Source organism: Acinonyx jubatus, chromosome A1 (assembly GCF_027475565.1).
Source record: "Acinonyx jubatus isolate Ajub_Pintada_27869175 chromosome A1, VMU_Ajub_asm_v1.0, whole genome shotgun sequence".
Taxonomy (NCBI): domain Eukaryota; kingdom Metazoa; phylum Chordata; class Mammalia; order Carnivora; family Felidae; genus Acinonyx; species Acinonyx jubatus.
This window is the reverse complement of record NC_069380.1, coordinates 200613105-200625762: the sequence shown is the minus strand read 5'-3', so window position 1 is coordinate 200625762 and position 12658 is coordinate 200613105. Positions and strand designations below refer to the sequence as shown.

The following is a 12658-nucleotide window of genomic DNA, read 5'->3' as shown; positions in this document are numbered from 1 at the left end:
TCTAATCCCCACAATAGCCCACTCGAGAGCCTGAAAAAATTAATTTAGGGAAATGTGTATAAAAATGCCTGTCATGCTATCTAATGTTCTTGTGAAAATCAAATGGGACAATTTATATAAAAACCATCTGAAAATTGAAGTTACCACTCCCACTGGAAAGGATTCTTGGCTACCTCACTTAAAATCAATTTCATAGCTATGTTTTTTTCATAATTCAGTTGCTCTCAGAGGAAAAAGAAATCGTGTAAAGATTGTAAGTCTTAACAAGAAATACGTCAAAATAAGAACATATAGATACACATCTCCCCCTGAGTAACAACATGGAAAAAGTCAATGTAATGCTTTTGATGGATATTATTAACAGGAAATTAGGGAATTAAGATACTTAAGTCTGATGCGAAAAATTTTACATTTGTCTCTGGAACTCAATAAATACATCACTAATTCAAGAAAGGTAGCCAAGAATCCTTCCATTTTTCTTGGTTACAGTAAATAATGTTAAGGATGAACATGGAGTGCATTTTTTGAGTTAATATTTTCATTTCCTTCAGATAAATACCCAGAAGTGGAATTGCTGGGTCATATGGTAGTTCTACCTTTACTTTTTTGAGGAACCTCCATACTGTCTTCCATAGTGGCTGTACCAGTTTACATTCCCACCAACAGTGCACAAAGGTTCCCTTTTTGCACATCCCCTGATATACACACTCTTGTGTACTCCCCATCAAGAACTGTAAAAAAATGAGACCAATTAGCCTGCCACAGTTTCACTGTCAGTGGTAGAGGATACAAGATACCTTGGTCAGAGCTAAGAGACAGACTGTTGTTACTCTTAGCAGTGGTAGTTGCCAGAGGATTATCATGTTTGTGCTAGTTACATAAGTCTCAATCCTCACAGAGTGACCTAAAGAGGACCATATTACACCTGCACACATAGTAGGTGATGTTGTAGGAGAGGGACTCCAAGCTAACAGAACCCAAATCTTTTAGTATGGGCAGTAAATCGGCTTACTGCTCTGAAGGGAGACATTAGTTTTATTATACTGGCCTTTGGCATCAGGAGACACTGTATCTGTCTTCAGTGCTATTTATTATACAGCTATCTTTGAAAAGGTAGTCCAGAACAAAGGCAGTTAAGTGCCTCTGTTTGAAAGAAGTGCAGAAATGCAAGAGACCCATGGAGAATTTTCTCCCAGAAATTATTTCCAGCTACTAGCTGAGATTTCTCTGTTTGCTATGGTATATATTCCTTTTTGTTGTAAAAATTAAAAAAAATTTTTTTTAATGTTTATTTATTTTTGAGAGAGAGACAGAGTATAAGCAGGGGAGGGGCAGAGAGAGAGAGAGGGAGACACAGAATCCGAAGCAAGCTCCAGGCTCCAAGCTGTCAGCACAGAGCCTGACGTGGGGCTCACAAAGTGTGAGGTCATGGCCTGAGTCAAAGTTGGCTGTTTAACCGACTGAGACACCCAGGTGTCCGTGTTGTAAAAATTTTAATGTCAGTTCAGTTCAAGGATCATCCCCTTCCCTGATCCACCACAGACTAAAAATCTTCCCTCCTCAGCTCTTGGAAGAAGGCGGCAGGTTCTGGCTCAAAGAAACCCCATCTTCTTCCCTTTCTAGGTACTTATTCTCTGCTATTGGGGGCATGGTGAAGCAAAAATAGTGTTGGTGACAGAGAAATATCTCTGGCCTCACTCTGGTATTGACTGCTTTCATCTTCTTCTAGTATCTTCTATTAACATGATGCTTAGGTGATATTTGGGCATATTTTTTTCTTCACCTTTCCTTTTTTCTTCTCCTTTCTGTCTCCAAAGGACAGCCCTGACTCCCTTTGACAGGCCAAAGGTATAGAATCACCAATCCTGTCTCTGGTATGAATGCCTAACCACTTGACCTCTATGACCTCCTGAGTAGCTCTTCAGCTCATGCCCACCACTAACCTTCATGCTCCTTTGCATATAGCATCAGGGTGGCTCAGTCGTTAAGAGTCTGACTTCGGCTCAGGTCATGATCTCATGGTTTGTGAGTTTGAGCCCTGCGTCGGGCTCTGTGCTGACAGCTTGGAGCATGGAGCCTGCACCGGATTCTGTGTCTCCATCTCCTCAAAAATAAATAAACATTAAAAACACGCAAACACACAAAAAAACCAATGCAATCCTCTCTCGGACTCTTAAAAAACTGCAGAGAACTGGGTCAGGAATAAAGTTGCCCCATCTTCTTCCCAGACACATGGGCCCTTGAAAACCAGAAGGCATAGCCCATTCCATTAAACCTCCAGGCCTCAGAAATCTCTCTACCAGAAGAGAAACATGTGTCTAATTTCAAATTTGAGGATGCATGTCAGGTATCTTTAATTTTTCCTCATACTTGAAGGAAAGCATACTCTAAGCTTTTCAGAATATTATTCTGAGAATTTTCTCACTGGAATGTTCTTTAGTGGTGGCTTGAGTTGGGCTATTTTTGTCTCTGCATCTCAGAAAGCCTTGAATTGGGAAAGACCAGTTGCCAGGCATCTCTTTGGGCAGGGACTCTCCAGTTTTTATGAAAGATTTTCAGTGCCTAATGTGGCTTTTGGGCGGGAAAAACAACACTGCTCCTATTATGCCAATTAGGCAATGGTAGTAAGACTGTTTCCAATGCCTCTGAGCAAGCCCTGCAGCTTAGAGGCTGGAGCCCACTCTAGACATCTTTCTGAACCTGGGAAATGGAATGCTAATAACAATTTGTCTAGGTTTATTTCTTTACTGAAATTTCTTTCTCTATTTTATTATTATTATTACTATTATTTATTTTAGAAAGAGAGAGAGAGCAAGGGAGAGGGGCCAAGGTGGAGGGGGGAGAGAGAGAGAGAGAGAGAGAGAGAGAGAGAGAGAGAGAGAGAAAATGTCAAGCAGGCTCCACACTCAGCGTGGAGCCTGACATGGGGCTCCATCCCATGACCCTGGGATCATGACCTGAGCTGAAATCAAGAGTTAGACACTCAGCCGACTGAGTCACCCAGGTGCCTCCCTTTACTGAAATTTTTAAACAAAAAGAAAAGTCATATTCAACCTTTCAAATCAAAAGAAAATTCACAATATAGATATACACAAAGATAATCTATTTCTACTGCATTAATGTTGCATCACGTTTTGTTGTTGTTAAAACCTGCCCAAATGCTTTTTGGAAAAGTGGGCTGTTAGAATATTCCATTCATAAAGCAGACATCTGTGTCTATAGCATGCAGACATTACCCTTGTCCTTCCAAGTTTTCTATGTATCTGAATTACTTCTGGATTAGAGACTCACATGAAAATCATAATTAACAAAAGTAGAGCCAAAGTGAGAAACTGAGGAAGGGCTGGAATATAATGTACTCCAGATATATTTTAGACGACTTCAGATCAAGGTCTTAGTTCTCCTTAGCAGTCCTTTTTTCCCCCTGCCTCATTGATTCTCTGTGAACTACCATAATGATGTGAAGCTTTTATGACTCTTCTCAAATCCAACATCGTAAGTTGTTTCTTTCACTTACACCTCTTGTTCCTTCTTTTTCATGTAAATAAGGATCACCTATGACATTTGTTAAGATAGCCAAGTGTCAGGGCACCTGGGTGGCTCAGTCGGGTAAGTGTCCGACTTTGGCTCAGGTCATGATCCCACGGTTCATGGGTTCAAGCCCCGTGTTTGACTGTGTGCTGATAGCTCAGAGCCTGCAACCTGCTTCGGATTTTGTGTCTCCTCTCTCTCCGCCCCTCTGTTGCTCATGGTCTGTTTCTCAAAATAAATAAACATTAAAACTTTTTTTAAAAAGGTATCAAAGTCTCAAGCATGCAGTTTGTTTCAAGAGCTTGAATTTTCAAAAAATTTTTCACATGATTCTAATGTAAGTGACATATAGGTCCCTCTCTTTTCCCTCCCATATCAGAATGGAGAGCATTCTTAAAAGTAGAATAAATACTGTGGACACAGTATGGTATCCTGGAAGAAGCATTGGCCTTGGAGTCAGCCAGATGTGCTTTGCAATCCTGGTTCTGTTAATAAAGCTTTCTTCTTTTTGAAAGAAGATAATCGTTAGTGGTATCTAAGAAGAATTAACTGGTAATTGTGCCTTAAATATGATAATCAGAAGTGTCTAGTTTTCTATAGAGGGTGAGAGAGTAAATATTTTCAGCTTTTTCAGTAAATATTTCAGCAGGCAACATGATCTCTACCACAAGTGTTCAACTCTGCTGTTGTAGCTATATATAAGAGCAGCCATAGACAATAGGTAAGCAAATGAGAGTAGTTGTGATCCAATAAAACTTTATTTACAAAATCAGATGGTTGGCAAGATTTGACCTGCAGGCTATATAGTTTGCTGACCCCTCTCTAGAACATGAAAGTAATACAATTGAATTTATAAAGTGTAAATTATTAAACATAATTTGGTGATTAATTTTATAATTATACATAACTTTTTCTAAAAGATAGGAAAATCAAAACAGGATTTGATCATGGGAACATATTGTGGAGAGATTAACCACCGCTGGGCTAGATTTGCATCGCTAATTGTTACTAATCGCTAGATCCTTATGATGTGGTGTCAGTTATTTTGAAGAGGAGATTTGTGTCCAAGTGGATTACTTTTTTTGTCCTTTGTTCCATCCATAGTTATTGAATTATCCATCCATATTCTTTGGCCTGTAACTTTGGCAGTGCTTTTCTATAGTTGGAGGAGCAGACTTTCCCACTCCTTGACAAAGGGTGTTTTCCTGTGACTATCTCTGGTCAGGGAGATGTTGGCATCAATGACATAAGCAGGTTTATAATCTGTCTCCTGATGGGCTCTGTAGATTAGAACTTCTGGCAGCACAGTGAGAAGGGCAGCTTAGGCTAGCCTCTGGTCTCCTGAGGAGGATATCAACCGTGGGGTGGAACAAGCGCTGGCCTAACCAAGCTGGCTTCAGAAGCCGGAGTGGGTCCAGTGGTGACCAGTGGAACCACCCAAACAAGCCCAGCTTCGAAAACGTTCAGCCAATGTGCAGATCAATGAGTACAAGTGGTTTAGTGTTTTAAGCCAATTTTGTTTCAAGAATTTGAATTTGTAACAAATTGTTCATAGGATTCTGATGCCAGTTGTATATTTGGCTATTTTCCCTCCTGTTCAGTTTGGGGATGATTTTTTAGTGCAATGTTATCTTTGTCAGGGTTAACTGGTAAAGGAGTAATGTTGTCATATGTATTACGGCCAGACAAACTGACAGACACATACATATACACACACATGCCAAGAGGTCTAACTGGCTTAGAACTTGCATTGAAATTTCCTTCTGTTTCTATAACACTTTTTTTTTTTCCAGTCTCCATTGCTGGTTTTAGGAAGTGATGTTAGAGAGGAAGGCAAGAACCAAATAAAATGATGTGTGCCAAGTTAAAATTCCGTAGCCATAAGAAGTCACTAAAGGATTTTAAGCAAAGATCTTTCTTGTTTATATTGTGGTTTAAAATGGTCATATTATTAATCAGGTGTACAAAAGTACAGTTTTATTTTGCAGAAAAGAATTATTTTTGCTCCTAGTCCTTATCTGCTAATAGAGAACAACCTTATAAACTTCACCCTGCAAGGCAAACCAGTTTCTTCTGGTTAAAACTTGGTCTCTTTCAGATGAGCTGGCTAAATCAAAGACTCTGCCCTGTGCTAATTCTCCCATTCCACATCACCCTTCTTCCTCACCTCTTCCTGGAGGGTGTCTGAGCATAGGGAGAAATTTCTAAGACTGAGATAGAAGGGGCCTCTGTTCCACGAGCTGCCCTCTTGATCCTTTCCAGCTTCAGATCCCCAGGCCTCTTATTATCTCTTTCACGTGCCCTTGGCAAACAGGAACTTGTGAACCATTTTACTCACGAGGAGGCTGTGGGGAATTAGAATCAAGGGTTATCTGGGGCCCATTCTTTCCGCTTGAAACACTTTGCATGAACTGGAGGCGCTCTTTGAGAGGTGTCTTCCCAAAATTCAAACATAGAAGGAAATACAAATGCCTGTTTTCAGCTGGGTTTGAAGGTTATTAAGAAGACAGAATCTAGGATAATGCGTCTCAAACTTAATGTACACATGAATTGCCTAGTAATCTCTAAAATATAGGAGGTCTGGATTGGGTGCCTAAATTCTGTATATCAACAAGCTTCCAGGAAATGCAATGATGCCAGTCCCTGGACCATACTATGAGAAACAAGGATCTCATTAAATTCCAGAGCATTTGGAGACTCACTGGAAAAGGTCTGAGGTAGCTCACCATCCTCTAAACTGTCCTTGCCGACTGTCCAGGGCTGTTACAACTTTCTCCTCCAGCTACTGCCCAAACCCTGAAAATTTACTTTCAAGGTATCACTCAACACGCTGTATTGAAATTACTTTCTGCTTCTCTCAATTCCTTGAAATAACTCTCTGTGTCTAATTCTTTGGTGCTGCTTTTGCCTGATCCAGTGGAACATGGAATATTCTCAAAAAAACATATGATGATCTGTGCTCTTAAGTGTGCAAAATATGCAGTATCTTTACCAAACCTCTGAGAATGAAAAAAACAAGTCTTCATCCGCTGGTTCCTTTTATTGACAACATAAAATGAATAGCCTGGCCAGTTGCACTTTCTGGTTACTGGATTTGAAACAAATATAAAAGAAATGTATATGTAATACCTAAAGTTGAAAGGATTATTCACCTTCCTCCTCTCCGCCCTCATCCTGTACCCCCGCCTCATAATATCTATTGCTTAAGTGTTAAAGAGCAAAAACTAAAATGTTATCATTACTCTCTGATGGAATTTTGTTATAGTATATGTTTATAAGATCATAATTCATCTTAAAAGTTTACATGCTTACTGTTTTTCTTAAACGATGAAGAAGCATAATGTAAGGGAAAATTTTGGAATCTATCTTGTTTCTAGAAATATAATCTTTTTCAAAATATGAAAACAATTATTATATTCTAGGTTTCTGTACAGCATTCAAACAACCAGTTGATGAGGTAATAAGTCAAATGAGAGAGGAGGAACTGATCCAAGTATCAATAATGCATTTCCAAAGCAAAATTTGCAACAGAACATGTTTACATCATGGTTTTAATCTATGAATGATATTATTATCATTAAACTATTATTTCCCAACTGAATTTAAGCTCCCTTTGGTGTCCTGCATGCTACATTTCATTTTAAGGTCTAATCCAAAATACAGAATTATTTTTGCTTTACATAGAAACATCAGTGGCTTTCAAATTATCCAAGACAGATCACCAAAACATAAACTTGTTTGAATAATTTTTAAGTGATTCCAAGCTACTAATGAATAGAATGGGGAAAGTTTTAGCTTCAAATTATGAACTTGCAAAAAATTTGTAAAGAACTGAATGTAAGGGGGGGGTATGGAAAATGTTTGGTCACTTTAATTATAGGTTTAAATGCCACAAATGCTATAATAATACTTTGTACTTTACTTTTTTTTTTTTTTTAACTTCGGGGCAAAAAACCACGTTACAAACACTAAACTCAGTATCTCTTTAAAGAGATCCCCCTTGGGCATCATTTACAGATTGAGAAAAACAGGCAAAAGGGAAGTGTTTTCCTGGGAGCAGGTGAGGTACTCTCCATGTTAGCGTAGTTCTGAAAATGGTAACCACAGTTTTGCCCAAATTTTTACTTTTCCTCTCTGTAACTGTTAACTATAATAAAACATACTGAAATGTTTTTCTTAAATGATAGCTCCGGTCTGCTATTGTGTTTTTATTAATAGTTTTACTGTATTTCATTTATTATTATGAGGGAAAAAAACAATTTGGGGATCTCTTTTTCCACCACCCAATGTTATTTTCAGCAACAGATGGTTTTCTGTTATTTGACAGTATTCTGGAAACCAACTATTCATTCACGTTTGATGTGGTCAGCCCACTGTGGTGAGCTAAAGACCATCATTACTGTTTGTGTAGTCCTTACATTCTGTTGAGCAGGGGTTTCATATTAGTGGCTGCGCTGGGTGATGTGTCTCAGGTAATTATGGCAGAAAACAGCGGGGGGATGCGTGCGTGGCACAATGCAAGACTGGAATTCTCCATCTTGCCTTCGAGGGAACAAACGCGTTCTCACCACAGTCAGCTTTTTCCACACTGTCTCCCATGTACAGAAAATGTTTTCTCATGATGGATGAAAAATGATGCATTTAGTCTCTAGAGATTTTATGTTTATTAATTTCACATGTTGTAAACATATTTTGCCCGAAGACTTAGTTATATTATTCTTAGATTCCACTTGTTTGCAGCTCCCATTAATTTATTTATTTAAAAAAAAATACTTTATGTAGACAAAGGGGCTGTGGCTATGTCCCAAGATCCTTAGGCAGTTCTCCCATTAAAGTTATCTATTCTGTTTGTGACATGATGGCTTAGCAGGACACAGTAGGCCATTAGGAAAATAAGCAAATTCTTATCTGGAAGTCATTAACTAGAATCACTTTTTTTCTTTTGCCTGGAAGTTGGTTCTTTTCTCATCCTGGAAAAATATTTTGATAGAGAATTAAGTGCTGGTGAAAAGTGAATATGTGGCAGATGGACAGGAAGGGGGAGGGGACTCAAGCTACATTTATTTGTCTGTGTGATCACTGGGGGAAGGGCAGGTAACAAAGACGAGGGCAGTGACGAGCTGCTGGCATTACTGGAGTTCAGTGCTTAAGTTCTGATGCGGAAATAGATCCATAGCCAATTCATTCTACCTCATTGGAAGGCTTCTAATCCATATTAGGTAATAGAGTTAAGTAACAGAGTTTTAACACACAGTTTTTGATGATGATCCACGGAAATCATCTAGAACTGCAAATTAAAATGAGCCATTGCAAATCCAACAAGTCCTATAAACTCCAGAAATTAAGTGAAGATGATATTTGTAGTGCCAATAAGAATTTCAAGGAAATTTCCTGGTCCAAAGTCATTAATAGCAGAGAGTCTCTCTGCCAGATTCCCTGCTGATGCCCATAGTGCATAAATGAGAGCAGAATCTGAGGGATCTACTCAGTAGAAGGAAAACATGCTTTTCTTTGGAAAATCATGTCAGTTTTGTAACATTACAGAGCCATGCGCACATGGGGAGATCAATCATTATAAGCCTCCCTGTTCTCACAAATTTGTCATTTCTAAGTGAATTGTGATATAAATATCCATTTCGTATTCACATGCCAAAGTTGGTAGTTCTTTTGGTTAGCTATCTTACAAAAAACAAACATGAAGTAAAGCTAGGTCTGTCTTCCAATTGTAAGTCACCACACCGCTCCTGGTATTCACCGACCAACTTTAGAAGCTGAGTCAACGTCGTCATATAAATTGTTTAGTGATCCATTGGATTGCAAAGGCATTGTGTTTTAGAACCCAGATTATTTCACTTATATCAAAGAGGACTGACTGAGAGTCTGGGGCCATTGAGCCAACAGGCCCAGTGCTCTGTGATGTTTTCCTGGAACATTTATGGTCTATAAGCACAGGGTTGAGTGATGAACTTCTACCAACTCCCACAGAGAGTCTGTCCCAATGCTCAGATTGCGCTGAGCTCCAGAGTGAAGAAGGTACACAGATTTAGAGCCAGCAACCATGTTGGTGGGTAGTCCCCACCCCCCGCCCATCTCCAATTATAACAAGACAAGTGAAGGGGACAGCTTTTAGAGAGGACTTTTTACTGTCCTTCCTGACAATGTCCTGGAACATACATCATCGCTGACCTTAACCATCCTCTGAGAGAAAAAGGCCAGAGAGTGAGGTTTACAGTAATTTGTGTACAGTCTTGCACATCAGAAAAATCAAGAATGATGTGTCCTTCAGATAAAATCAATATCATTGAAATTAAATTAAAGAGAACTTAATGAGATTGTGGTTGTTGCTTATAAATGCACTCTAAGTATTGCCTCTCAAGCTAATGTATAGATTCCTTTCAAAGGGAAAAATTGTTCTCACAAACTGGAAAGGAACGGAACTATGGATCCAAATTTGAAATTCCCTGACTTAAGAAGGTATCTTTTGCGTGCCAATTATCAATGCAAAAATAAAGTTTTAGCTTTATATATGATAAAATTGTCTCTTTAATAGAGTAAGATCCAAAGAAAAGAAGGGGAAACCCCTACAGATCTTATAGATCCCTAAGTCAGGACTGTAGTCAGGATATCTGTATGAATAACTTGACAAAATACCTGTGACTACAGAACTTATGTAGTAAATTGCTAAAAGAATTAATAAATTTTTTCAAATTGCCTAATTTAAATTTCATGATACCATAGAGCCTGTAAGTAAATATGGCTCAATCTGCTTTCCTAATAACTCAATAACATACATATTTCATAATAGCAGATCTATTTTGTAACTGTGACATATTCTAGTGTCAGACAAATCAGTCGGAACAAATCACTAGATTATCAGTGAAGATGAAATGGTCACTGTGCCAGAGCCAAATTGTGTTGGGGCAACATATTGTAAGACCTGTGCCAGATGATGAACTTCTGGTGAAAGACTGATAACGATGGATACTGGACATGGGAGGAAAGTCTGTCGTTCTTTAGTTTATAACACAGTATTGAGAAATTCATCATCTGATTTCCTGCTGAACTGGCTGTTTAAAGGCACCCATGGGATGGGAATGAGGTAATGGTGAAAGCCTTTTGAAATTCTCCAAACTGTCTTCATTTAAAGGAACCAATACAGAGGCCTTGATTTTAATGGAACCATCTTCTAAAATACCAAGGGAATAAAGTGTGGTTTATCATACGAAGGTTTTTATTTTCCTCCAGCAAGTCTCAGTTTTTTGAGAGCCCCAAGTTGAAAAGAAGACCCAGAATTTGAAGAGGTAGTGAGGAGAGAAACAAAGGAGGTTTAGCTACCCTCTCTGTCGTGACCCCATGCAGACTAAAATTTGGTGGTCCAATAAACCAGAGCCAAATGCTACTATTGCCACATTCAGGAAAGGAGAAAGATCACTTGGTTAGATTGTTGATTAAGCTTCCGTTAAAAATCAATCCTCTGTGAGATAGTTCTATCCCATCACAGGAAGCCAATTCTCCAATTCTTGACAGCTTTTTCATAAGCACTAACTGGACTACAGAGAGGCCAGGTATTCTGGTATCATTGTAAATCCATCAATGTGTTTCTTTAAATATGTCAATTCTATGTATACAGAAAGTACGAACGTATTTAAGAATTGTTTGCTATTAATCATAATAGCTATATTTCACAGAGTGCACTCTATGGACCAGGTGCTATACTAAGAGCCTATATACCTCACCTCAATTAACCCTGACACCGACCCTGGGAGTAGGTATCAAAGCAAATACGGGGGCTGCCCAAGTATCATAGCTAGTAAGCGGGAGACACAGACTTGAAACCAGTCCATCTGTTTCTTATCCTTACATCCTAAGCCACTTCACTATCCTACTATCCCATTGTTTGCTATTTATATAGCCGTCCAGCTTAGGCGTTGTATTGCAAGAGAGTTCGTTAATTCATAAGTTAATTTAAGTCCTAGGTTTTAAATCTAGATGACAATTCAAACATTTGGGATTTCAAGTCCAGTTCCAGTTGGCCTGCCTTGGCTACATTATTAAAGAAATCTAGCAAATATGACTTTCCCCTTTTCTGTACTATTGATAATCACATGGAAAGATTCCACATGAATGATATAAGAACTCATTGGATATATAGAAATATACACACACATACATATACATGTATATATCTATAGAGAGAGAGAGAGAGAGAGAGGGAGAGAGAGAGAGAGAATCTTATGTCAAACATACACATCTTGGCCTGTGTCATTAAAAGAGGAAGTGAAACTTTTTTTCTGTTTGGTCAGCCATAACCTAGATGTCAGAAGCATTAGAGTTCAGAATAAGGCTAGAGAGGTAGATGGGAGTCAGACACATACACACACACACACACAGACACCAGACACATGCACACACACTCATCAGACCACTAGGAACCCAGGTGGCAGTATTTCATTAGCAGAGGGTTTACAAAGGGTTGATAAGTTAATAACGTGGGTAATGTCTTCAGGTTACCAAAATGGCCCCAATGCATTCTTCGCTCCTCCAGCTATGCCTCCCATATTAAATTCCAGTTCTGTGCTTCACGTTTTAAGAAGACCATTGCAAGCCTATAATATCAGAGGAGAGTGGTAGGATGATGGAGACCTAAAAGCAGGACTAATATTAAAATGGCCAAAAAGTCTGGGTGAGTTCAGGAAAATGAAAGAGAAGCCTAGGGGAGTAAAAGACAATTGTCACCAAGTATTTGAAAATCTGTGATGTAAAGCAAGAAAGAATTTAGCTTTGCATGGTTCCCCAGGACAAAAGTAGGGCCGGTGGGTAAAAGCCACAGAGAGGTAGACAGGTAGCTCAACTATTAAGACCTTTCTGGTCATTAATGCTATTCGACAATGGACAAGGCTACCCTAACTTCGTAAAGAATGGAACAAATGAAAGGTACTGTCAGGGGCAGAAGAAAAACAAGGGGAGAGAAGACTCTAGAGGAAGCAGGGTGAGTAAACAGCAAAACCATAACAGAGTCAGAGTTACAGGATCTGCTTTGGAAATTAAAACTGTTATATCCAGGAAAGTTTAAATATGGATATGCTGGAAGTAGGGGGTTAAAAATAGACTTCTTTCCTCTTTACAT

General features: G+C 38.9%; 1 long non-coding RNA gene across 5 annotated transcripts in view; it reads right to left on the bottom strand.

Annotated features, from left to right (window-relative positions):
• The window catches only part of LOC106967111 (uncharacterized), a 78359-nt gene that overhangs the window by 48447 nt on the left and 17254 nt on the right, over positions 1–12658 (bottom strand). Inside the window, exon 2 of one of the 5 annotated variants that reach the window (XR_008289432.1) lies at positions 5699–5876. The exons of the other annotated variants lie outside the window; for them this stretch is intronic. This is a non-coding gene — a long non-coding RNA (uncharacterized LOC106967111). The remainder of the gene's footprint in view (positions 1–5698; positions 5877–12658) is intronic. 5 annotated transcript variants of the gene reach the window in all.